Source organism: Moschus berezovskii, chromosome Y (genome assembly GCF_049115385.1).
Source record: "Moschus berezovskii isolate FMDL1 chromosome Y, NW_MosBer_1.0, whole genome shotgun sequence".
Classification (NCBI taxonomy): Eukaryota; Metazoa; Chordata; class Mammalia; order Artiodactyla; family Moschidae; genus Moschus; species Moschus berezovskii.
The window spans coordinates 32,051,217-32,077,602 of NC_142489.1; positions in this window are offsets into that span (position 1 = coordinate 32,051,217).

The following is a 26,386-nucleotide window of genomic DNA, read 5'->3' on the forward strand; positions in this document are numbered from 1 at the left end:
AGCTCAACATTCAGAAAACAAAAATCATGGCATCTAGTCCCATCACTTCATGGGAAATAAATGGGGAAAGAGTGGAAACAGGGCAGACTTTAGTTTCGTGGGCTGCAAAATCACTGCGGATGCGGATTTCAGCCATGAAATTAAAAGACACTTACTCCTTGGAAAGAAAGTTATGACCAACCTAGATAATATATTAAAAAGCAGAGACATTACTTTGCCAACCAAGGTCCAGATTTGTAGTCATAATTAAGTCTATGGTTTTTCCCATGGTCATGTATGGATGTGAGAGTTGGATTGTGAAGAAAGCTGATCGCAGAAGAATTGATGCTTTTGAACTGTGGTGCTGGAGAAGACAATTGAGAGTCCCTTGGACTGAAAGGAGATCTAACCAGTCCATTCTAAAGAAGATCAATCCTTGGTGTTCATTGGAAGGACTGATGCCTAAGCTGAAACTTCAATACTTTGACCTCCATATGAGATGAGTTGACTCACTGGAAAAGACTCTGATGCTGGGAGGGACTGAGGGCATAAGGAGACTGGGAGGACAGAGAATGAGATGTCTGGATTGCATCACCAACTCGATGGGCATAAGTTTGAATGAAGTCCGGGAGTTGATGATGGACAGGGAGGCCTCGGGTGCTGTGATTCATGGGGTTGCAAAGAGTCGGACTCAACTGAGCGACTGAACTGAACTGACCTGAAGGTACTGCTGGGCAAGCTCAGAGAACAAAGGACAGAGCGAATACCAGTGGAAAGTTAGCAGGATGTGGACAGTCCATCAACTGCAAGAGGAAGGCGGGTGGAAGCCAGAGCAAGAAAGGGGCAAACTCGGTCCCAGAGAAAGCATTCCCTGTCAAACGGCAAACAGGCTTTCAGTTGCTAACCAAGACTTCCTGGGATTCTGGACAGTTGACATCTATTGGGAGGGTGCCAGCTAGAGATCATCTCCCCAGTGGAGACACATGCCACACGAGAAATGGTTCAGTCTATCACCCAGTAAACCAAGCATTTGGGACACAGGAAGTGATAAGACGCACTCACTGCCCAGGGAGTGCACACTCGCCAAGCACCTGGTTGCCTGACCTGTTCAGAAATGGGAAGGGTACAAAGAAAAACCCAACTGAGTCTGCGTCTTTGGGGAGTAACAGAGAACCTGAACATGAGTGACCTAGTTCAGGAAAGTGCACACAATTCGGGGCCTGCTCCCTGCAGGGTTATCTGGAGACTGAGCAGTGTAGACTGGGAAATCTCACACACCAAAAGCAGGGGCAAATGCAGGGTGTCCAAGACACTGCGAGAACTCCCCCCACACGCTAGTGATATTTGTTTGCAGTGTTCCTCCCTCCACACAGCATGATTGAAAAAGTGAGACTAAATAAGAGCCCACATCTCGCCCTTATGTTAAGGTGGAAATTAGACAATGAAGAGACCAGCGAACAGAAGAAACCAACCTAACAGAAGGAACCACGTTTGAAGTGACAGGTGAAACAGAATAAACGCTGTAGATAACAGCAACTACACTGGAGGGACCTTATATCGTCTAAGCTGGAAAAATGAACTATCTGAAACTGAACTGAGCCCACACTCTCTGCAACAGCGCCAGAGGAATTCCTAGATGTATTTTTACTACAATCATTTTTTTTTTATTTTTATTTTTAAAGATCTCTATTCTGTCTATAATTTTCATTTTTATAACATACTATTACATTACCCAAACCAAAAAAGTAGAGGTTAGACCATCAAAACTACAACATTAAACAAAAACAAAAGCAAAATCCCCAAAAGTATATATTTTTTGTTTTCTTTTGCTTTAAAATTGTATTTTTAAGAGTCCAACTTCTAATTTAGATTTTTAATCTTTGCTTTTTGGTAGCTGTTATCAATTTTTTACCTTTATGAATCTAACCTTAAGTATCCATTTTTATTTAGGAGTGTGATTACTCACTTGATTATTCTCTCCCCTTTGGACTCTCCTTTTTCTACACAAGGTCGCCTCTATTTCTTCCCTCCATCTTCTCTTCTCTACCCAACTCTGTGAAATTCTCTGTGTATTCTGGGCTCTGGAGAAGATAGTACTACCTTGATCTATCTCTCTCCTTTTGATTCCCCTTCTTCTCCTCCATTTCACCTCTATGTCTTTCCTCCTTCTTCTCTTCTCCATATAACTCTGTGAGCCTCTCTGAGGGTTCCAGGCTGTGGAGAGCACATAGGGAATCGTTTACTGGCTCTATTGCTCTCTCCCTCTGTGATTCTCCCTCCCCGCCTTTTGTCATCTCGATCTCGCTCCTCCCTCTTCTCTTCTCCTTGTAATTCTGCAAACTTCTCTGGGTGTCCCTCACTCTAGAGAGTCTTTTCATTGTTAACCTAGAAGTTTTATCATTAATGCCGTATCGAGGTAGAAGTCTTGAGGCTACTATGAGAATAAGACTCTAAACAAGAAGCGGGAGGCTTAAGCCCAAAACCTGATAACACCAGAGAACTCCTGACATCAGGGAACATTAACCAATAAGAGATCATCCGAATCCTCCATACCTACACTAAGAGCAAGGGTCACCCATGAGCCAACAAGTTCCAGAGAAAGACATACCACACAAATTCTCCAGCAACACCGGAACATAGTGCTGAGCTTCAATATACTAGGAAAGGCTGATGGCTACCCTAATTACCAGGTGAATCTAGACAAACTGAAAAAATGTTGTCATTAAATCTTATCGCGGAGAGTCGGACACGACTGAGCGACTGAACTGAACTGAAATGAACTGAACTGAAAGTCTGTTAGTTTGAAAATTCTGTAATGAACTGATTTGCTAGCATAAACATATAGAGTATATCTCTTTGTCTTTACAATTCTTTAGAAGTTTCCTTATCATAAGCATCATCTTATGTCTTAGTATTCATTTACAAACATAATTTTTTTCCTTTCCTTATGTCTTTGTGGTGAGGATATCTAGACGAGTTAACAACAAACAAGCAAACAAAAACTGAAATCTGGTTTCATCTATATTATACCTGCACAACACATTTTTCTTAACCAGTTGCTTTCTGGGTTCAGGAGTCCTGTCTACTGGTGTGAAAATGGTAAACAGATGCATATACAGCAGTACCAAATGGAAAGAAGAGACTCAATATTATACAATAAGTTGTTTTCTCTCGAAATTCGTATGTTGAAGCTCTAACTCTCTGTACTTTATATTTAGTGAAACTGTGAGGATATTACAGTTACCTATTTGGAAATAGGACCTCTAGATTGGTAGTTGAGTTAATATGTTTGGCACTTTATAAGAAAAGCAGATCAGTCAGAGAGAAAAACAGAAACATTACTATGTGAAGACAAAGCCAGAAAATGGCCAGGAAAAATCCAAAAGAGGCCTCAGACGAAAACAAATCTGCTGAATTTGATTACTGCCTTGAACCTTAGAAGTTTGGAGCACATTTATTGAAGCTCCCTGGTATAGGACACTTTGTTATGGCAACTTTAGCAAACCAATATATGCACTTCTCTTGAAAAACATCTGTCAATACCAAAAGCATTCTCCTTTTCTTACATAAGTTTTCAGGGAATGGAAACTGGCAAAGAACTCACTTATCCATCCATTGATTACCCCCACAAAGTCCTAGTGCTCCCTAAGAGTTTTCATTCTTTCTTTAGAGATTCAGCTGTGTTAAAATTTATTCCTACTTCATGGTTAAAGATGACATAGGAAATATTAGAAAGATCATAGTTTACAGGAACTGGTAGAAGAAAATAAACACAAGGGAAAACAGGCTGACATTGAAAATACACAACCCTCTCCACTTATCTTTTCCATACATCATGTTTAATTCCCCAGGATAAAAGTGGTAGTGGCCTAGGTTTTGCTTCCTATTGCTTTGGGGAAATCACAAAGTTGTGAAGTTGTGGTAACCATGCCAACCTAAACATTCCCAAACCAAGACACTAGGCTGCAGTAGCCATGGGACAGCCTAGAGGATAACAAATCCTCCCAAACCGTTGGAGCCACCTTGCCATTTACACCAGACAATTGGCCAGGGATATTGGCATCAGCATCTCTATGGCAGGATTTGTGGTTTATGACTGCCACTCTTATCACCAACCCTCTAGATGCCTGAGAAGCCCAAGAGACCCCCGTTCTAGGTTTTAGACTAGATATCTTAAATAAACAGGAATAAAATTCAGTCCAAACTGAAGGGCTCCAACCAAAGGAGATGCATAGATGGTCCTCAGCCACACAAAGGGCTGTTATGAGCAGCAATACCACAGCTCCAGGCAAGTTCACCATTAACACCTGCAGCCCATGCCAGACACATATCCCCAGTATCGATGGAGAGAATAGATTTGAAGTCCACTATCAACTAGAGGCCACATCCCTGGTAGTTCAGATGGTAAAACGTCTGCCTATAATGCGGGAGATCTGGGTTCAATCCCTGGGTAGGGAAGATCTCCTGGAGAAGTAAATGGCAACCCACCCCAGTACTCTTCCCTGGCAAATCCCAATGATGGAGAAGCCTGGTAGGCTACAGTACGTGGGGTCCCAAAGAGTCATACACGATTGAGCAACTTCATTTTCACCAACTAGAGGGGAAAAAAAAACACAAAACCTCTTGACCTTCTATCTTAGTCAAATTTAAAAGACAGAGTCTGCGCCCCAGCACATCATGCCCAAGACATACATAATTGATAATATTTGAAGGTAACAGTACCAGGTAGAGGACACCTTGGATCTGTCGTACAACCAAAGTGAAGTAATATAGAAGAATTTAGTGCCAGTTTCAGAGAGAAAATGGTCATCTCCCAGATGACCATAGGATTCAAATCACTAAAAAGGCAGTGCAGGTTCCCTCTATGGAACTTAATCAAGAAGTTTCAGTACAGGCCTGTTTGCAGGTTCAAATTTCCATTTCTCAAATGTTTCCATTCAATCTTCTGACAGCTCAAAATATGGACAATATACATGCACTCTTGGAAGATGATTAAGACTGCAAGAACACAGAACATTTCCGGGGCAAGCGACAGAGAGTGCTACAAGTCGTTGATTAGATGGAAGAAGATGGACAGCAGAATCAAACAGAGATTTCAGAGCTTAGATCGGACTGTTTGATTTGGTGGGAACAATGCCAAACCTGCCTGCAGACCTAGAGATGCTTTTCAAATAGGTAACAAACTAATGTGATCTTTGGCCTCAGCCAAGTTTAACAATCTTCAGACCTCAGAATACTATAGTAGACCAAGTTCAGTGCCACCACTTAGAAATTCAGGGGATAGTATTTGTTGGGTGGGGGACTTGTAGGAGACTTCTCTATCAGATTTGTTCCAACACACAGCATACTTAATAGAGCTGGAGCCATGATTCACCCATAGATGACACGTCTCTCAGAAATATTTTAATTGAGTTATCTTCAGTGGATCATTCATATCTTTGTGACTCCCATGGACTGCAACATGACAGGTTTCCCTTTTCATTACCAACTCCTGCAGTTTCTCAAACTCATGTTTATTGAGTCGGTGATGCCATCCAACCATCTCCTCTAGCCTGCAATATATTCCGGGTATCAACGTCTCTTCCATTGAATTTGAACTTTGCGTCAGCTTCAGTATCAGTCCATCCAATGAATATTCATGGCTGATCTACGTTAGGATTGACTGGCTTGATATTCTTTCAATCAAAGTGACTCTCAAGAGACTTCTCCAACACCACTGTTCAAAAGCATCAGTTCTGCACTTAGTTTTTTTTGTGGTCCAACACTCACATACATTCATACATGACTACAGGAACAAACATAGCTTAGACTCCATAGACATTTGTTGGTAAAGTACTGTGTCTGTTTTCTAATGCACTTTTTAACCTTATCACAGTTTTCCTTCAAAGGAACAGGCTCTTTGAAATCATGACTACAGTCACCAACTGCAGTAATTTTGGAGCCCAAGGAAATGAAGTCTCTCATTGTTTTCATTGTTTCCACATCTATTTGTAATGAAGTAATGGGACTGCATGCCACAATCTTCATTTATTGAATGTTGGATTTTAAGACAGATTTTTCAATCTCGCCAAGAAGTTCTTTAGCTAAATTTCATTTTCTGCATGAAGGGTGGTGTTATCTGTATATTTGAGGTTATTGCTGTTTCTACCAGCAGTCCTGATACCATATTGTGCTTCATCCAGTTCAGCATTACGCATGATGTACTCTGCATATAATTTAAATAACCAGGGTGAAAATATGCAGCCTCGTTAACTGCTTCCTTGCAAGTTGGAACCGGTGTATTGCTCCTTGTCTCTTTCTAACTGTTGCCTCTTGAGCTATATACAGATTTCTCACAAGGCAGATAAAGTAGTCTGGTATTTTTGTCTCCTTAAGAATTTTCCAGTTTGTTCTGATGTACATTATCAAAGTCCCTGGCATGAAAAATGAAGTAGAAGTAAATTTGTGTTCTCTGGAATTCTCTTGTATTTTCTATGGTCCAGTAACTATTGCCAATTTGTTTTCTTGTTCTTCTGCCTATTCTAAATTCAGCTTGAACATCTGGAAATCATCAGTGTACTTTCTCTTGTAGACTAGATTGGAGAATTTGAGCATTACTTTGATAGCGTGTGAGGTGAGTGTAACTGTGAAAATTTCAAAATGTTTTCTGTGACATTTCATTGAAATAGGAATGAAACTGATGTTTGCTTGTCCTGTGGCCACTGCTAATTTTTCCTAACTGGCTAGCATATTATGTACAGCTCATTATTTGGGATTTGAAATAGTTTAGCTGGAATTCCATCATCTCCAATAGCTTTGTTTGTAGTGATGCTTTGTAAGGCCTTCTTGACTTCATATTCCATGATAGCTAGCTCAAGGTGAGTGATCACACCACTGTGGTTATCATAAGATCTTTTTTCTAAAGTTCTTCTGTGAATCCTTGCCACCTATTCTTAACACCTTCTGCTTCCTTTAGGTCCATACCCTTTTGTCTTGTCCTGCCCATCTTTACATGGGATATTCCCTTGTTATGTCTACTTTATTGGAAGAGATCTGTAGCTCTTCTCAGTCTGTTGTTTTCATGTGTCTATTTATATTTATCACTTAGGAAGGCTTTCTTAGCTCTCCTTGTTATTCTTTGTAACTCTGCATTCAGATGGACATATCTTTTCATTTTGCCTATCGTCTTTCCCTCTCTTCTTTGGTAGAAAGAAAGAAATTTGAAAGTCCTCCTCAGACAACAATTTTGCCTTTTTGCATATCTTCTTCTTGGGGATGATTTTGATCACCACATCCTGTACAGTGTTATGAACCTCCATCCATCAATCGTTCATATTGGGCACCTAGCAGCCTTGGGAATTCACCGTTCAGTGACCTTTCTTTTTACCTTTTCATTCTGTTCAAACCTCACCGAAGAGGTTTGACCTTAATGTATCCCGTAGACCATGTTTCATGAGAATTCCCACCATGACCTGACCATCTTGGGTGGCCCTACATAGGATGATTCAGAGCTTCATTGAGTTAGACAAAACTCTGTCCAAGTGATCACTTTGGTAAGTTTTCTGCATTTGTGGCTTCCATTTTGTCTGTCCTCTGATTGGTAAGGATGAGAGGCTTATGGGAGTTTCCTCATAATATTTCAATTACAAAATCATAAACAACAGTCCTGGAATTTTTTTTTTCTTTGAATACTTCTATACTGATACAAAACGAAGAAAGTACACACTTGTAACTCCCATTTTTGTATTAGATATTTTTTCTAATATTCCCAACTGTACCAATGTTGCTGAATGACTTCCTGATACTTAATATAGCCTATTTTATAGTAACTCCCCCTGCCATAGCAGACACACTCAAATAAATGAAACAAAGATGAAATGCAAAAGAACAGACAAGCCAACTTCTGAAGAGTGTTGCAAATAAAGAAAAGTCATGGGAAAGTGAGCCATAAGTTGGCAGACTGACACAGTAGTTTGGGGAAAACTCTGGAGAGAAATCAGCAAAACTTGTAAACAGATCATTTGTCATCAGTCCGGCTCTCAGTCATGTGTGACTTTTTGTGACCCCAAAGATTGCAACATTCCCGGCTTCCCTGCCTATCAGCAACTCCCAGAGATTTCAGAAACTCATGTCCATTGAGTCCATGATTCCATCCAACCATCTCATACTGTGTTGTCCTCTTCCCCTTCTGCCTTCAATCTTTCCCAATATCAGGGTCTTCTCCAGTGAGTCAGTTCTTCACATTAGGTGGCCAAAGGATTGGAATTTCGGCTTCAGCATCAGTCCTTCCAAAGAATATTCAGGACTGATTTCTTTTAGGAAGCACAGTTAGAGTCTTCGGCAACCCCACAATTCAATTCTTCAGCGCTCAGCTTTTCTTATAGTCCAACTCTCACACCCATACAAGACTACTGTCACTTGTCATAAGTATCAGTAACTTCCTATTTCTCCCATCTAATTCTCATTAAGTCTCTTCCTTCATAATTATCCTGCCTACATATTAAGATCCTGCTGGATTCCAAATCTAAATGACACATTTCAACTTCTTCCTTAGTCTCATGACAGGATTACTTATGGCCTTATTGGTCATCTCCATTTGTTTTAGTCTACCAATCAGTTAATCCCATTACTTCTGACACTAGGAAATATAGGAATGTGAGGGGCATCCTTTCATCTTCTTCATGTCATATTCATCTTCTTCTGAGCCTCCAGATACCTCCATCAGTACTTCTTATATGTTACTCATTGAGACAATTGTGACCACACTTGATGTATCTTATAAAACTTATTATAGTATGAAAATGGGAAATATACTAAAATCCTGGGGAAACTTCACTAATGCTTGAGAACTCCCTCAGAAACGGGACTCTCAGGCTTCCTCATACATTCTCTGGCAAGGTCTAGAGGCTGAGTGAAAGAATATTATAGAGATTCACCTTCTTGTATGGATGAATTGTGGAATAGAGTTGAATCTAAAACCTCTTTAACTTGTGACATAAAAGTAGGCATGACAGCATGCCAAAGACAAAAAACAGAGCCACACACACTTAGAGAATATTTCCAGTGGCTCTCTAGTGATATGACAGACCCGATCATGTCTGTCATTAAGGAGCCTGGTCCTAGATAAGGAAGGGATATATATGGGGCTCAGTGTTGTCATTTCTTCTCAATTCCAGAGATTTCCATTGCTCTAGAAAAGGGAAAATTTGTTCAAGGTTATTAATCCCAAATCAACGAAGCAATATCCCAATTTACCAGATCCCATATAGCCAAAGCAATATAGAAATCCATATTTCTGCTAATAGGAAAGAAATTCCAAAACATCAGTGGAGAAAAGGAAACAAACCTATTGCCAAAAGGGAGGTAATTTGTTTGTTTTGTTTTAGAAAAAGAAACAGTTCAGTTCAGTTCAGTCACTTAGTCGTGTCCGACTCTTTGCGACCCCATGAATCACAACACGCCAGGCCTCCCTGTCCAACACCAACTCCCAGTGTTCACTCAGACTCATGTCCACAGAGTCGGTGATGCCATTCAGCCATGGGCCGGCATCTCTCGCATCTGCATCGCCAGGGCCGGCATCTCTAAAAGAAACAGTAGTGTATAAAAATTCACAAAGATAATTTAGAGAAAAATGCTTACTAACTTCAGGGTGCACCACATGGAGACCTATTAAAAAGAAAGACAATTTGTATCTGAACATAAGTAAATGTGTAAGTGTGTGTGTTCTGTCCTGTGTGACTCTGCAAAGCAATGAGTGCAACCCACCTGCCCCTTCTGTCAATGGGATTTTCCAGGCACGAAACCTGGAGTGGGTTGCCATTCTCTACTCCATTAAGTTAGGCATGTAAAGCTGAAGAAAAACATTACCCAAGCATTTTATTGCATCTTTTTCAAGATAAAGCAAACTGTATAAGCTCTTGGCTCCAGACAGTGTCTGCATTTCCAAAGTTGCACTTGTGAAAGAGGCAAGTTTACACGCTTGTGGACTGGGATGAGTTAAAATATAGAAGAGACCAAAGCATAACAGGTAAATGTTTAACAATCTGGATTACTTCACAATGTTTTGAGTCCCATATTTTAGCTCTAAGCCCCCAAACAGAATACATTCCATCCTTTACTGTTTCAACATTTCAAGCAGGAGACAAAGGTAAAATGATGGAGTAGAGTGCCAAGAAGTGGGTCATAAATCTGTGTATCTGACTCAGTAACTTTACTGCATTTTCATTTATATTTCTAGAATTCACCTCCAAGAACTTCCTTCTAACTCAAATAATGCTGCAGACCTTGTGTAGCCCTGGTGATTGCAGTAAAGGGGCCAATGAGATAGTGACACTGATTATCCCTCAGGGCTCCAGGAATAGGACAATATATCCAGTGTTGATCTTTGTTGTAGGAGATGCTAGAGATCAGGCATTGGCAAGTCCCAAATGGGCACAGAAACCATAGGAATGCAGAACCAGTTGCAGATTAAGAAGTTTAATCACTTATTCCTCCTGGACATGGTTTACAACAAGATCAATAAGTATTAGACATGTTATTAGTCTTCGTATCTTTCACTAAAGTATGAAGTACAGGTTGGTGCTGGTTTAGAGAGGGTCTGGGTGTACACAGAAGCATCAGTGACCATGAGGTAGTGATGCAGGGGCCTGTTGGTGTCAAATTCAATTAATGTATAGCTGAGGAAAATAAATCCATATTGTAGCATGCTGCTAGAACTATGCAGAACTAAGACTGCTGGTGCTATACTTCAAGGATGGCTTCAACATATCCCCCACTAGGTCCTACCACCTATTCCATATTTTATACTATCCCTACAAGAAATGTTCAGGGAGAAGAAAATACAAATAGTGTGCTGCCATGAAGCTAGAGCTAATGTATGTGCTGGAGTACGGACTCACCAAGAAACACCTTTTCCATTGGTACTACAAATTCCAGGTAAGCTGAAAATAGAGCGTTCCAAGACTAAAGAAGATAGAGTCATCAAATCTGTGTTTATTAAGATGTTTATTAACATCTTAACTGCACAGAAGAGGCATCAGAACCTAACACGACTCCACTTAAGCATTTCTCATGAATTTCACTACCTATATGATAAGACATTTCTAATCATTTCTGTCATTCCTGCTCACTGCTCATGTCCACACATGACCAGTCATTCAGATACCTTTAAGCTCCATGTTTTGTTCTTCTCATATTCTGTGCCTTGTCAATGTCCTTCATTTTGCCTGAATTGTCCTTCCTTTCTTTTAATATTTTTCCTACCAAATCTTGATTTTTTTAAAGTGGAGATTTCAAAAGAGATAAAGAGGATATAAAGATGAAGAGGAACGTGAAAAGGCTATCTTAAAATTCATCTTTCAAGAAATGAACATATATTATCTCGTCCCATCACTTCATGGCATATACATGGGATTCAAAGGATACAGTGGCAGACTTTATATCCTTAGTCTCCAAATCGCTGCAGAAGTTGACTGCATCAGTGAAATTAAAACACTTGCCCCTTGGAAGAAAAGCTATGACCATCCTAAATAGCATATTAAAAAGCAGAGAGATTAATTCCCGACAAAAGTCCATCTGGTTAGAACTATGCTTTTCCCAGTAGTCATGTATGAATGTGAGGGTTGACTATAATAAAAGCTGAGCACAGAAGAACTGATGCTTTCAAACTGTCCTGTTGGAGAAGACTCTTGAGAGTCCCTTGGACTGCAAGAAGATCCAACCAGTCCATTCTAAAGGAGATAAGTTCTGTGTGTTCACTGGAAGGACTGATGCTAAAGGTGAAACTCCAATACTCTGGCCACCACATGCGAAGAGCTAACTCAGTGTAAAAGACGCTGATGCCGGGAGGGATTGGGGGCAGGAAGAGAATAGGATGACAGAGAATGAGATGCCTGGATGGCATTACAGACGTGATGGGCATGATTTTGAGTGAACTCTGAGAGTAGGTGATAGATAACGAGGCCTGGCGTGATGTGATTCATGGGGTCACAAAAAAATAGGACATTTTTAAGGCACTAACACTTTCCCTTTCTGGTAATAGTTTGGTATTGGTGGCTTCCTGTAAAATGCTATGGTCCAGAGGTCAAAGGTAGATTCTGACTCAGGCATGCAATAAACAGGAAAACCAATGAGAAAAAAAAAAAAAAAAAAGAAAGAAAGAAAGAAAGAAAAAGAGAACTCACCCAGTTTGGCTTTCTGGCAAAACTACAAGATTATTTCTCTTTAATATTGTACCACGAAGGTTCCTTTAAAAATTAGGTATCCTTCAACTTTACAAATCCTGGCCACTAATACCTGTAAAAGACTTCCTATTCTGGAAAACTGCTTTGGTCACATGAAAGCCTACTCATCTGAGAGGTAAGAATGCATTTTTATTGGTAAAATTTTGACAGGAATAACATGGAAGCAAATGACTGAATAAAAAGTGAGATAAAGTGTAGTACAATTTGGTTTCCAGTTGAGATTATACTTGCTTTATCACTGCGTTATCTTGCTTCTGTCATTCCATGTCTCCTGAAAATCCTCATCATTAAGTCCCATGAACAGCAATCATGGACACTGATTTAAGGGATTGTTATGGCAAACGTCGCAGAGAGTAGGACATGACCAAGCGACTGAACTGAACTGAACTGATGGAAAACGTTCCCACCACAGAATAGAAAATACATATCATTTATCAAAATAGGAAAGCAAAAAACTTTCATACACAAGCATCAATTTCTGTTAACGAAAAATGTTCTTTGTGACATTTACTATCCCTGATACACACCTATGAAATACATAAGTCATTGTAAAAAATGCTTTCCTTACAAAATCATGACAATTTTTTTAGCTCTTCTTGGGAAGGAAACCCAATGTTGGTGATTTTAATTTGTAAACTATATACTACTTTTTCAGAGGGTTAGGATCTTAAGAATCTTGTTTCCATACAGATTTTCTTAAGATGAACTTGTTTAATATACGTGTTTCTTGTTGATTCCATAAGTCCTTATTCAGACATTTTTTTACTCCCTAAATAGAGACCTCAACTCCTGAAGCAAGGAGAGTAAAGTCAGAAGGAAAAATAGATATGGGATATGATAGTTAATTCCAATCGGAGAACACAATCTATCAAAGAAAATTGAACAGCTCAACTAAAATAGTAATCTTATAACAATCTGTAAAGTCAGAAGAAAACTTCATGAGTGATTTAAAATCATATCTCTAAGACCATTAACAAAAAGATAAAAATCAAGGGAAGCAGAAGAATGGCAGATGCACAGGCAGTGAGACCAAGAAGAACAGAACACAGAATGGAAGTTCAATGTGACTGAATAAAACAGAGTTAATTGAACAATGGGAAGACTGAGAATTACTAAATTAATGTGAACAGAACAGTGTCAGAGTCCTGATCTCTGAAGAAACAGGATTTTGCCTCAGTAACAGGTACCACACTTGACCACTCATGAGCTTTTGCGTAGCAGAATTTTATCCAAGAATGAAACAGGACAGAGAAAGCTTCTGACATAGACATCAGAATCAGGACATAGAGTGCCCCTGACTAGTCTAAGCAAGAGAGCTATATACTACTTAATTTTGTTATAACAATAAATCCAAAGAATGTCTCAAGGTTGTAAAAAAGTTTACCAGACCACTTCTACAATTTACATTTTAAAGTAACAGGATTAGAACTTACCAGACCCACTCCTGTAATATGCATCCTAATATCAAGTTTAGTCAGAATGTTTTCAAGAAGGAGAAACTGTTCCCAAGCAGGATACAATATTGTTATATAATACTTACTAAGAAATATAGGAGAAAAATTAAAATATAAAGCTTGTCCTTTCCTACTCCTTGAGAATTCCAAGCATCTATCTCCTCTTCGAGAACCTCAAATTCTTTCTCCTCCTCAGGGTCTCTGAACTTATCATTCCACCTAGGAATTAACTCTCTCATTATTCCCTTTTCTTTTAAGAATTATGTTGCCAAGGGAAAAGGGTGTCATTTTCATTCCATAGCTACTTCCTGATGTGATGGGGCTTCACCCCTAAATTTATCAGCATCTCTTCTAACCGTCATATTGAGAGTCTCTAGACCAGAGGCCCCAAATAATAGTTTAGAGAGGCTGTGGCAATTGTAGGAGCCTGTTCACTTGTAACTTAAAAACTTACACACAGTTAGAAACAAATCAGCTTTAAAGTTAGAGATGAAAGACAAAATAGTCGTTAAACCAAATTAAAACACAATCAAAATTAAGAGTTACATTATGTCCATAGTTACATGACTCCATTTTAGGATTTTTAGATGTCCTCAGGTCAAGAAAAAGTGGCATATATTATTGTTGTTGTTGAAGGTATTCACAGAGTTGAAGTCCTTTCTTTGAAGTGATGAATCCCACCATGGGGAACCCCCTTCACTTGATGAGGAGTTTGAAAAGCTGAAAGCTGAATCACAGAGTTAATTCTAAAGCTTTAGGATCTATGTCAATAGCTGTGCATAATAATGTCTGTCATTGAGATAATCCCCTTTTTTGGGCGGGGGCAGAATGAGCCTTCCCTAAAGGTGTGGGTACATTTAAACCAACAGTTTTGTGTTTCCTGAGTTAATTTATCTAGATTCCTCTTAATGATGCCATTACCCTTTATCTACCTTTCCTGAAGATTGGAGTTGGGTAAGTGATATTGTATTCCTAAAACTTTGACACTCCTTGAGTTACAACAGATTTAAAAATAGGGTTGCTCTGAATTGTAGAGTTCAAGATCCCACTCACATCATGAGAAGTCAGTACACTAAGATTTTGTTCATTCCTTAAACTCAGGCTGTAATGGATACAACGTTTGACGTGAGAATAGGTCTTTGAGTGTGGTCTATGAGGTTGGTAATAACAGGAACAGCATTTGTGCTCGACCCATACATTTCCCATCAGCCCACTCCCTAATATTCACATTATTGTTCATTTTAAAAGAAAATGTTCCATATTCATGAAAACAGTGGCCTGGAACTTGCGCAGCATATTTACCCCCCAAAGGGATAAAGGAGACTCTGGCATCATTAGGAACCCATGAGGAAATAACACAGAGTTCTAGTTTCATCTTAATGTCAGGAAGCAACAGTTAGAACTGGACATGGAACAACAGACTGGTTCCAAATAGGAAAAGGAATACATCAAGGTTGTATATTGGCACCCTGCTTATTTAAATTCTATGCAGAATACATCATGAGGAACGCAGGGCTGGAAGAAGCACAGCTGGAATCAAGATTACCAGGAGAAATATCAATAACCTCAGATAGGCAGATGACACTACCCTTATGGCAGAAAGTGAAGAGGAACAAAAAAGCTTCTTGATGAAAGTAAAAGAGGAAAGTGAAAAGGTTGGATTGAAGCTCAACATTCAGAAAACTAAGATCATAACATCTGGTCCCATCACTTCATGGGAAATAGATGGGGAAACAGTGTCAGACTTAATTTTTGGGGGTTCCAAAATCACTGTGGATGCTGATTGCAGTCATGAAATTAAAAGACACTTACTCCTTGGGATGAAAGTTATGACCAACCTAGATAGCATAATAAAAAAGCAGACATTCCTTTGCCAAACAAGTTCCATCTAGTCAAAGCTATGGCTTTTCCAGTGGTCATTATGAATGTGAGAGTTGGACTGTGAAGAAAGCTGATTGCCAAAAATTGATGCTTTTGGACTGTGGTGTTGAAGAAGACTCTTGAGAGTCCCTGGGACTGCAAGGTGATCCAACCAGTGCATTCTAAAGGAGATCAGTCCTGGGTGTTCATTGGAAGGACTGGTGCTAAAGTTGAATCTCCAGTCCTTTGACCACCTGATGTGAAGAGGTGGCTCACTGGAAAAGACTCTGATGATGCTGGGAGGGATTGGAGGAAGGAGGAGAAGGGAACGACAGATAATGAGATGGCTGGATAGTATCACTGACTTGATGGACATCAGTATATGTGAACTCCAGGTGCTGGTGATGGACAGGGAGGCCTGGCATGCTGTGATTCATGGGGTCACAAATATTTGGACATGACTGAGCTACTGTACTGAACTGAACAGAACATAATAGCTTTTGGCTCATCCTGATAGCTTTAGTATAATAGTGGATAGGAGGAAAGTGGACCATGGGGCTTCAGTGAGCACAGAGAAACTTTCCCTGTTTTCCAAAAGGTATCAACTGATTAGCCCCCACAGAGTGCTTAATACCTGGTGTTCCTCAGATGTTATTAAGATGGGGGCATGTGTGTGGTCCCAATTCTCTTGAGAGTCTGATGACTGGGGCCTATACCTCAGAGGTAAGTCTCTTCTCTTGTGTGGTTCTTTGCAGATGAGACAGGGAGCCAGAGGTGCCTTGGATGCCTGAGGGGAAAACTTCTTGAAATATCCCTCCTTTCCTCAGGAATAGCAAGCCCAACCCTTTTCACCTGTGTCCCTCTGGTTATTTTTCTCAGGTTGTTTCAGAGCAGTTCTAATAGACATTGTTGGGGCTTCAGGCTTTTGCTGGATTCCCCCCCACCTCTATTTTCCTCCTCATATTCTCTACTATAATATACCATCTGAAATATCTGTAACAGTTTTCCTAAGGTTTAATTTGGCCCAAATACCTGTTTGCATAACTAATGGCAGACATCTGATGTAAAATGAGTGAGAAATCTATGTTTAAAATTATTTCTCCCTCTGTAATATTAAGGTGAATGTCAGTAAAATTATGGGGAGCTTCCCGTAGTCTATTTAGGAATGTACCCAGAATTTCCTTCTCTCCCTATTCTATGTCAACCAATTTGGCATAATTTAAAGTCAGTGGGTGAGGCTGGGGTGTCATCCTAAGATGGCAGAGGAATAGGACTGGGAGACCAATTTCTCCCCCAAAAATCCAGCAAAAGAACATTTGAACGCTGAACAAAGTTCACAAAATAATTTCTGAACACTGACTTGAAGACATCAGGTACCCAGAAATGCTGCCAATTTTCTTCAAAATGAGGTAGGGCAGAATATAAAATAAAAGGAGTGTTAGCGATGGAGAGCCGTTCTGGCAAGGGAATCTTAAAGAGGAAAAAGTTTCCAAACACCAGGAAACCCTCTCTCCAGCGTGTCTGTCGGGAGTTTTGGAATCTCAGAGGGCAATGCACCTAGGAAAAAAATACATACAGACATATATACATACATAAAACCCACAGGTTATATGCCTACGCCAGACACTTGCATCCATCACCAGGAAGAGGAGGCTGAATAGGGAGGAGTGGGCTGCATTGCTTAGGATAAGGACCAGTCTCAAATGTCCTGAGGGCAATCTGAGGGGGTGCGAAGAGAAAGGGAGAGAGAACTATCCCGGAAAAGCGCTTACCTGAGATACTGCCTGGCCCACTCACAGAACAAAGGACTGAGCAAATACCAGAGGAGAATGTGCCGGATGTGGACCAGCCCATCCACCTCAGGAGGATGGGGCAGGAGGGTGGTAGCCAGAGCAAGAAAGGGGCAAACTCAGTCCCAGAGACAGCATTCCCTATCAAACTGTGGACAGTCTTCCAGTTGCTAACCAAGTATTCCTGGAATTCTAGACAGTTGACATCCACCAGGAGTGCCACAGCGAGAGATCAGTACCCCAGTAAAGACACAGCAGAGATGGTGCACACTGTTACCCAGTAAACCAAGAGGCTGGGACCGGGAAAGAGATAGGCGATCTCACTGCCAGGGAGAGGACACTAGCCAAACACCTGGTTGTCTGAGCTGTTTAGGACTGGGAAGTGTAACAACAACAACAAAAAAAGCCCAACTCAATCTGCAAATTTGGGTAGTAGCAGAAAACCTGGACCTGAGTGGCCTAGACCAGGAAAGTGCACGCAACTCGGGGCCCGCTCCCTGAAGAGTAATCTGGAGCCTGAATAGTGTAGACTAGGAAAGCAAACAACGAAGAGCAGGGGCAAACCCAGGGTGTCCAAGGCACTGCAAGCACTCCCTACACACGCCAATGATATTTGTTTGCAGTGTTCCTCCCTCCTCACAGCATGATTGAAAAAGTGAGCTTGAATAAGAGAACACTTCTCGCCCTTATGTTAGGGTGGAAATTAGACACTGAAGAGAGCAGCGAACAGAAGAAACCAAACAAACAGAAGGAACCACGTTGGAAGGGACAGATGAAACAGAATACCCCCTGTAGATAACAACAACTACACTGGAGGTGTACTTTAGATCTTGAGAACAAGATCTAAGCTGGAACAAGGAGCTATCTGAAACTGAACTGAGCCCACACTGTCTGAAACAGCTCCAGAGAGATGTATTTTTACTACTTTCATTTTTTTTTATTATTTTTTAAGTCCTCTGTACTGCCTTTATTTTTCATTTTTATAACATATTATTACCTTACCCATGCCAAAAAAGTAGAGGTTAGACCGTCAAAACTACAATATTAAACAAAAACAAAAACCCCAAAATATACTTTTTTTTTCTTTTGTTTTTTAATACTGAATTATTGTGAGTCCAACTTCTACTTTATATTTTTGATCTTTCCTTTTTGGTAGTTATCAATATTTTACCTTTACGAAACTAATCTTAAGTACGCATTTTTACCTAGGAGTGTGATTACTGGCTTGATTACTCTCTCCTCCTTTTGATTCTCCTTTTTCTCCACCAGGTAGCCTCTATTTCCTCCCTCCACTTTCTCTTCTCTACCTAACTCTGAGAATTTCGCTGTGTGTTCTGGGCTGTGGAGAAGATAGTAATACCTTGATCTATCCCTGTCTTTTTTATTTCCCTTTTTCTCAGCCATTTCACCTCTATCTCCTTCCTCCTTCTTCTCTTCTCCATATAACTCTGTGAGCCTCTCTGAGAGTTCCAGACTGTGGAGAGCACATAGAAAATAGGTTACTGATTCGATTGCTTTCTCCCCTTGTGATTCCCCCTCTCCGCCTTCTGGTCACTTCTATCTCCCTCCACCCTCTTCTCTTCTCCATGTAATTCTGCAAACCTCTCTGGATGTCCCTCACTGTGGAGAGCCTTTTCATCAATAACCTAGAAGTTTTATCATTGGTGCTGTATGGATGTAGAAGTCTTGAGGCTACTGTAAGTATAAGACTCTAAACCAGAAGCAGGAGGCTTAAGCCCAAAACTTGAGAACAGCAAAGAACTCTTGACTTCAGGGAATATTAAATGATAAGAGATGATCCGAAAACCTCCATTCCTACACTGAAAGCAAAGATGACCCAAGAGTCACAAAGTTCCAGAGAAAGACATACCACACAAATTATCCAGCAACACAGGAAAATAGTGCTGAACTTCAATATACAGGCTTCCCATAGTCACTCCAATCGCATAGACATCTCAAATCTCACTACTGGATACTTCATTGCAATCCAGAGAGAAGAAACCCAGTTCCACCCATAAGAACACCGACACAAGCTCCACGAATCAGTAAATTAGCAGCAATCAAACACAAAGAACAGATATTAAAATCTCCATGGGAAAAACAACAAATAACACACAAGGGGATTCCCATAAGAATATCAACTGATCTTTCAATAGAAACTCTTCAGGTCAGGAGGAATGACAGGACATATTTAAAGTGATGAAAGAGAAAACCTACAACCAAAATTACTGTACCCAGGTAGGATCACATTCAAATATGAAGGAGAAATCAAAACCTTTACAGACAAGTAAAAGCTGAGAGAATTCAGCACCTCCAAACAAGCTCTTCAACAAATGCTAAAGGATCTTCCTTAGACAGGAAAAAGAAACGGTATATACACTCGAACCACAAACAACAAAGTAATTGGCAATAGGATACTAATATCAATAATTACCTTAAATGTAAATAGGTTGAATATCCCAAACAAAAGACAATCACTGGAAGAATGGATACAAAAGCAATACCACGATATATCCCCTCTACAAGAGACCCACTTCAAAATACGGGACATAAAATAGTGATCGAAAATGAGGGGCTGGAAAAACATATTACATGCAAATGGAGACCAAAAATATAAAAAAGCTGGAATAGGAATACTCATATTAGATGAAATAGACTTTAAAATAAAGACTATGAACAGAGACTAAGAAGAACACTCTATCATGATCAAAGGATCACCCCAAGAAGAAGATCTAAGAATGACAATCATATACGGACCCAACATAGGGCACTGGACTATGTAAGGCAAATGCTAACAAGTATGAAAGGGGAAATTAGCAATAACGCAATAATAGTGGGAGACTTTAATATCCCACTCAAACCTATGGAAAGATCAACTAAACAGAAATTAACAAGGAAACACAAACTTTAAATGCCACCATTGACCAGTTGACCTAGTTGATACCTGTAGGATATTTCACTCAAAAACAATCAATTTCACCTTTCTCTCAAGAGCACATGGAATCTTCTCCAGGATAGATCATATCTTGGTCCATAAATCTAGCCTTGGTAAATTCAAAAACAATTAAAACCATTCCAATCATCCTTTCTGACCACAATGCAGTAATATTAGATCTCGATTACAGGAAAAAAAAATGCCAACATATGGAGGCTTTTGAATAACTAAAAAATCACAGAGGAAAAAAAAAAAAGAAAAATATGCATAGAAAGGAGTGAGAAATGAAAACCCAACAACCCAAAACCTATAAGACACTGTAAAAGCTGTGCTACGGGAAGGTTCATAACACCACAGACTTACCTCAAGAAACAGAAGAAAACTCAACTGAATAACCGCACTTCACACTTAGTTCAGTTTAGTAGAGTTCAGTCGCTCAGTCATGTCCGACTCTTTGCGACCCCATGAATCACAGCACGCCAGGCCTCCCTGTCCATGACCGACTCCTGGACTTCACTCAAACTCATGTCCATCAAGTCGGTGATGCCACCCAGGCATCTTATTCTCTGTCGTCCCCGTCTCCTCCCACCCTCAATCCCTCCCAGTATCAGACACTTCCAGTGAGTCAACTCTTCGCATGAGGTGGCCAAAGTATTGAATTTCAGCTTTAGCATCAGTCCTTCCAATGCACACCCAGGATTGATCTCCTTTACAATGGACTGGTTGAATCTCTTTTCAGTCCAAAGGACTCTCAAGAGTCTTCTCCAGCAACGCAGTTCAAAAGCATCAATTCTTCAGCGATCAGCTTTCTTCACAGTCCAACTCTCACATCCATACATGACCACGGGAAAATATCATAGCCTTGACTAGACGGACATTGATTGGCTAACTAATGTCTCTGCTTTTTAATATGCTATCTACGTTGGTCATAACTTTCCTTCCAAGGAGTAAGCGTCTTTTAATTTCATGGCTGCAATCAGCATCTGCAGTGATTTTGGAGCTCCAAAAAATGAAATCAGACAGTGTTTCCACTGTTTCCCCATCTATTTCCCATAAAGTGATGGGACCAGATGCCATGATATTTGCTTTCTGAATGTTGAGCTTCAAGCCAACCTTTTCACTCTTCTCTTTCACTTTCATCAAGAGGCTTTTGAGTTCCTCTTCACTTTCTGCCATAAGGGTGTTGTCATCTGCATATCTGAGGTTATTGATATTTCTCCCAGCAATCTTGATTCCAGCTTGTGCTTCTTCCAGCCCAGCGTTCCTCATGATGTACTCTGCATATAAATTAAATAAGCAAGGTGACAATATACAGCCTTGACGTATTCCTTTTCCTATTTGAAACCAGTCTCTTGTTCCGTGTACATTTCTCACTGTTGCTTCCAGACCTGCATACAGGTTTCTCAAGAAGCAGGTCAGGTGGTCTGGTATTCCCATCACTTTCAGAATGTTCCAGAGTTTATTGTGATCGACACAGTTAAAGGCTTTGGCATAGTCAATGAAGCAGAAATAGATAATTTCCTGGAACTCTCTTGCTTTCTCCATGATCAAGCGGATGTTGGCAATTTGATCTCTGGTTCCTCTGCCTTTTCTAAAACCTGCTTGAACATCTGGGAGTTCACGGTTCACATATTGCTGAAACCTGGCTGGGAGAATTTGGAGAATGACTTTACTAGTGTGTGAGATGAGTACAATTGTCCGGTAGTCTGAGCATTCTTTGGCATTCCTTTTCTTTGGGATTGGAATGAAGACTGACATTTTCCAGTCCTGTGAACACTGCTGAGTTTTCCAAATTTGCTGGCATATTGAGTGCAGCACTTTCACAGCATCATCTTTCAGGATTTGAATTAACTCCATTGGAATTCCATCACCTCCACTAGCTTTGTTCGCAGTGATGCTCTCTAAGGCCCGCTTCGCTTCACATTCCATGATGCCTGGTTCCACGTGAGTGATCATACCATCGTGATTATCTTGGTCTTGAAGATCTTTTTTGTACAGTTCTTCTGTGTATTCGTGCCACCTCTTCTTAATATCTTCTACTTTTAGGTCCAAACAATTTCTGTCCTTTATCGAGCCCATCTTTGCATAAAATGTTCCCTTAATATCTCTAATTTCTTGTAAAGATCTCCTGTTTTTCCTATTCTGTTGTTCTCCTCTATTTCTTTGCATTGATTGCTGAGCAAGGCTTTCTTACTAGCTATTCTTTGGAACACTGCATTTAGATGCTTACATCTTTCCTTTTCTTTTTTTCTTTTCGCTTCTCTTCTTTTCACAGCTATTTGTAATGCCTCCTCAGACAGCCAATTTTCTTCTTTGCAATTTTTTTTCCATGGGGATGATCTTTTCCCTGTCTACTGTACAATGTCAAGAACCTCCGTCCAGAGTTCATCAGGCACTCTATCTATAAGATCTAGTCCCTTAAATCCATTTCTTACCTCCACTGTATACTCATAAGGGATTTGAATAAACTTCACCTCTAAAACAACTAGAAAAGGAATAAATTAACAACCCCAGGATTAATAGAAGGAAAGATACCTTAAAAATTGGGGCAGAAATTAAAAAAGAAAGAAAAGAGAACATAGAAAAAAAGAAAGAAGGAAAAGATGGTTCTTGAGAAGATAAAAGTGATAAACCATTAGCCAAGCTCATCAAGAAACAAAAGGGAAAAATGAAATCAACAAAAATAGAAACAAAAATGGAGAAATCACAAATGACAACACTGAAATACAAAGGATCATAAGAGAATATCAGCAACTATATACCAATAAAATGGACAACTTGGAAGAAATAAAAAATTTGTAGAAAAGTCTAATTTTCCAAACATGAACCATGAATGAATAGAAAATCTTAATAGATCCACCACAAGCAAGGAAATTGAAACTGTAATCAGAAATCTTCCAGCAAACAAAAACCAAGGATCAGTCAAATTCACAGATGAATTCTCCCCAAAATGTAGATAACAGCTAACACCTATCTTACTCAAATTCTTGCAGAAAATTGAAGAGAAAGATAAATTTCCAAACTCATTCTATAAGGCCACAATCATCCTAATAATAAAACAAGACAAAATGAATACTGAAGTCGCCTTGTCGTGTCCGACTCTTTACAATCCCATTGACTGTAGACCACCAGACTCCTCCTCCTCAACAAGTAAGGGAACAGGATAAATGCCCACCAACCCAAATAAAAGAGGAAGAGATAGGGAAACTACATGATAAAGAATTCCAAAAAAATGATACTGAAAATGATCCAAAATCTTGAAAACAAATGGAGCTTCAGTTCAGTTTAGTTCACTTTAGTCGCTCAGTCGTGTCCGACTCTCCGCAACCTCATGAATCACAGAACTCCAGGCCTCCCTGTCCATCACCAACTCCCAGAGTTCACTCAAACTCATGTCCACAGAGTTGGTGATGCCATCCAGCCATCTCATTCTCTGTCATCCCCTTCTCCTCCCACCCCCAAACTTTCCCAGCATCAGAGTCTTTTCCAGTGAGTCAACTCTTCGCATGAGATGGCCAAAGTATTGGAGTTTCAGCTTTAGCATCAGTCCTTCCAATGAACAACCAGGACTGATTTCCTTTAGAATGGACAGGTTGAATCTCCTTGAAGTACAAGGGACTTTCAAGAGTCTTCTCCAACACCACACATCAAAAGCATCAATTCTTCGGCGATCAGCTATCTTCACAGTCCAAATCTCACATCCATACATGATCATGGGAAAACCATAGCTTTGACTAGACAGATCTTTGTTGGCAAAGTAATATCTCTGTTTTTTAATATACTATCAAGTTTGGTCATAACTTTCCTTCCAAGCAGTAAGCATCTTTTAATTTCATGGCTGCACTCAGCATCTGCAGTGATTTGGGAGCACAAAAAAGTAACATCTGACATTGTTTCCACTCTTTTTCCTTTACTTCCCATGAAGTGATGGGACCAGTTGCCATGATATTTGTTTTCTGAATGTTGAGCTTCAAGCCAACCTTTTCACTATCCTCTTTCACTTTCATCAAGAGGTTTTTGAGTTCCTCTTCACTTTCTGCCAAAAGTGTAGTGTCATCTGCATATCTGAGGTTATTGATATTTCTCCCAGCAATGTTGATTCCAGCTTGTGTTTCTTCCAACCCAGCGTTCCGCATGATGTACTCTGCATATAAGTTAAATAAGCAAGGTGACAATATACAGCCTTGACCTAGTCCTTTTCCTACTTGGAAACAGTCTGCTGTTCCATGTACAGTTCTGACTGTTGCTATCTGACCTGCATACAGGTTGCTCAAGAGGCAGGTCATGTGGTCTGTTATTCCAATCTCTTCCAGAATGTTCCACAGTTTATTGTGATCCACACAGTCAAAGGCTTTGGCGTAGTCAATGAAGCAGAAATTGATGTTTTTCTGAAACTCTCTTGCTTTCTCCATGATGCAGCGCATGTTGGCTATTTGATCTCTGTTTCCTCTACCTTTTCTAAAACCTGCTTGAACATCTGGGTTTTCACGGTTCACATATTGCTGAAGCCTGGCTTGCAGAATTCTGGGCATGACTTTACTAGCGTGTGAGATGAGTGCAATTGTGCGGTAGCTTGAGCATTCTTTGGCATTCCCTTTTATGGGATTGGAATGAAGACTAACCTCTTCAAGTGAACACTGTTGAATTTTCCAAATTTGCTGGCATATTGAGTGCAGCACTTTCACAGCATCATTTTTCAGGACTTGAAATAGCTCAACTGGAATTACATCACCTCCACTAGCTATATTCGTAGTGATGCTTTCTAAGGCCTACTTGACTTCACATTCCAAGATGTCTGGTTCTAGGTCAGTGATCACGTTAATCTGACTATCTTGGTCCTGAAGATCTTTTTTTGTACAATTGTTCTGTGTATTCTTGCCACCTCTTCTTAATATCTTCTGCTTCTGTTAGGTCCATACCATTTCTGTCCTTTATCGAGCCCATCTTTGCATGAAATGTTCCCTTGGAATCTCTAATTTTCTTGAAGAGATCTCTTGTTTTTCGTATTCTGTTGTTTTCCTCTATGTCTTTGCATTGATCACTGAGGAAGGCTTTCTTACCTGGAGACAAGAATTGAGAAGATGCAAAAAAGGTTTAACAAGAAGAAATAAAAAGTGTCAATATACAATGAATAATACAGTTCAGTTCAGTTCAATCGCTCAGTCGTGTCCGACTCTCCGCGACCCCATGAATCACAGCACGCCAGGCCTCCCTGTCCATCACCAACTCCCGGAGTACACTCAAACTCATGTCCACAGAGTCGGTGATGCCATCCAGACATCTCATTCTCCGTCGTCCCCTTCTCCTCCCGCCCCCAACCTTTCCGAGCATCAGAGTCTTTTCCAGTGAGTCAACTCGTCGCATGAGGTGGCCAAAGTATTGGAGTTTCAGCTTTAGCAACAGACTGGTTCCAAATAGGAAAAGGTGTACGTCAAGGTTGTATATTGTCACCTTGCTTATTTAACTTATATGCAGAGTACATCATGAGGAACGCTGGGCTGGAAGAAGCACAAGCTGGAATCAAGATTGCCGGGAGAAATATCAATAACCTCAGATATGCAGATGACACTACCCTTATGGCAGAAAGTGAAGAGGAACTCAAAACCCTCTTGATGAAAGTGAAAGAGGAGAGTGAAAAGGTTGGTTTGAAGCTCAACATTCAGAAAACTAAGATCATGGCATCTGGTCCCATCACTTCATGGGAAATAGATGGAAAAACAGTGGAAACAGTGTCAGACTTTGTTTTTTTGGGCTCCAAAATCACTGCAGATGCTGATTGCAGCCATGAAATTAAAAGACGCTTGCTCCTTGGAAGGAAAGTTATGACCAACCTTGATAGTATATTAAAAAGCAGAGACATTACTTTGCCAACCAAGGTCCGTCTAGTCAAGGCAATGGTTTTTCCCGTGGTCATGTATGGATGTGAGAGTTGGACTGTGAAGAAGGCTGATCGCTGAAGAATCGATGTTTTTGAACTGTGGTGTTGGAGAAGACTCTTGAGAGCCCCTTATACTGCAAGGAGATCCAACCAGTCCATTCTAAAGGAGATCAATCCTGGATGTTCATTGGAGGGACTGATGCTAAAGCTGAATAATACAGTAGATGAGATCAAAAACACTCTGGAGGGAACGAACAATAGTATAATGG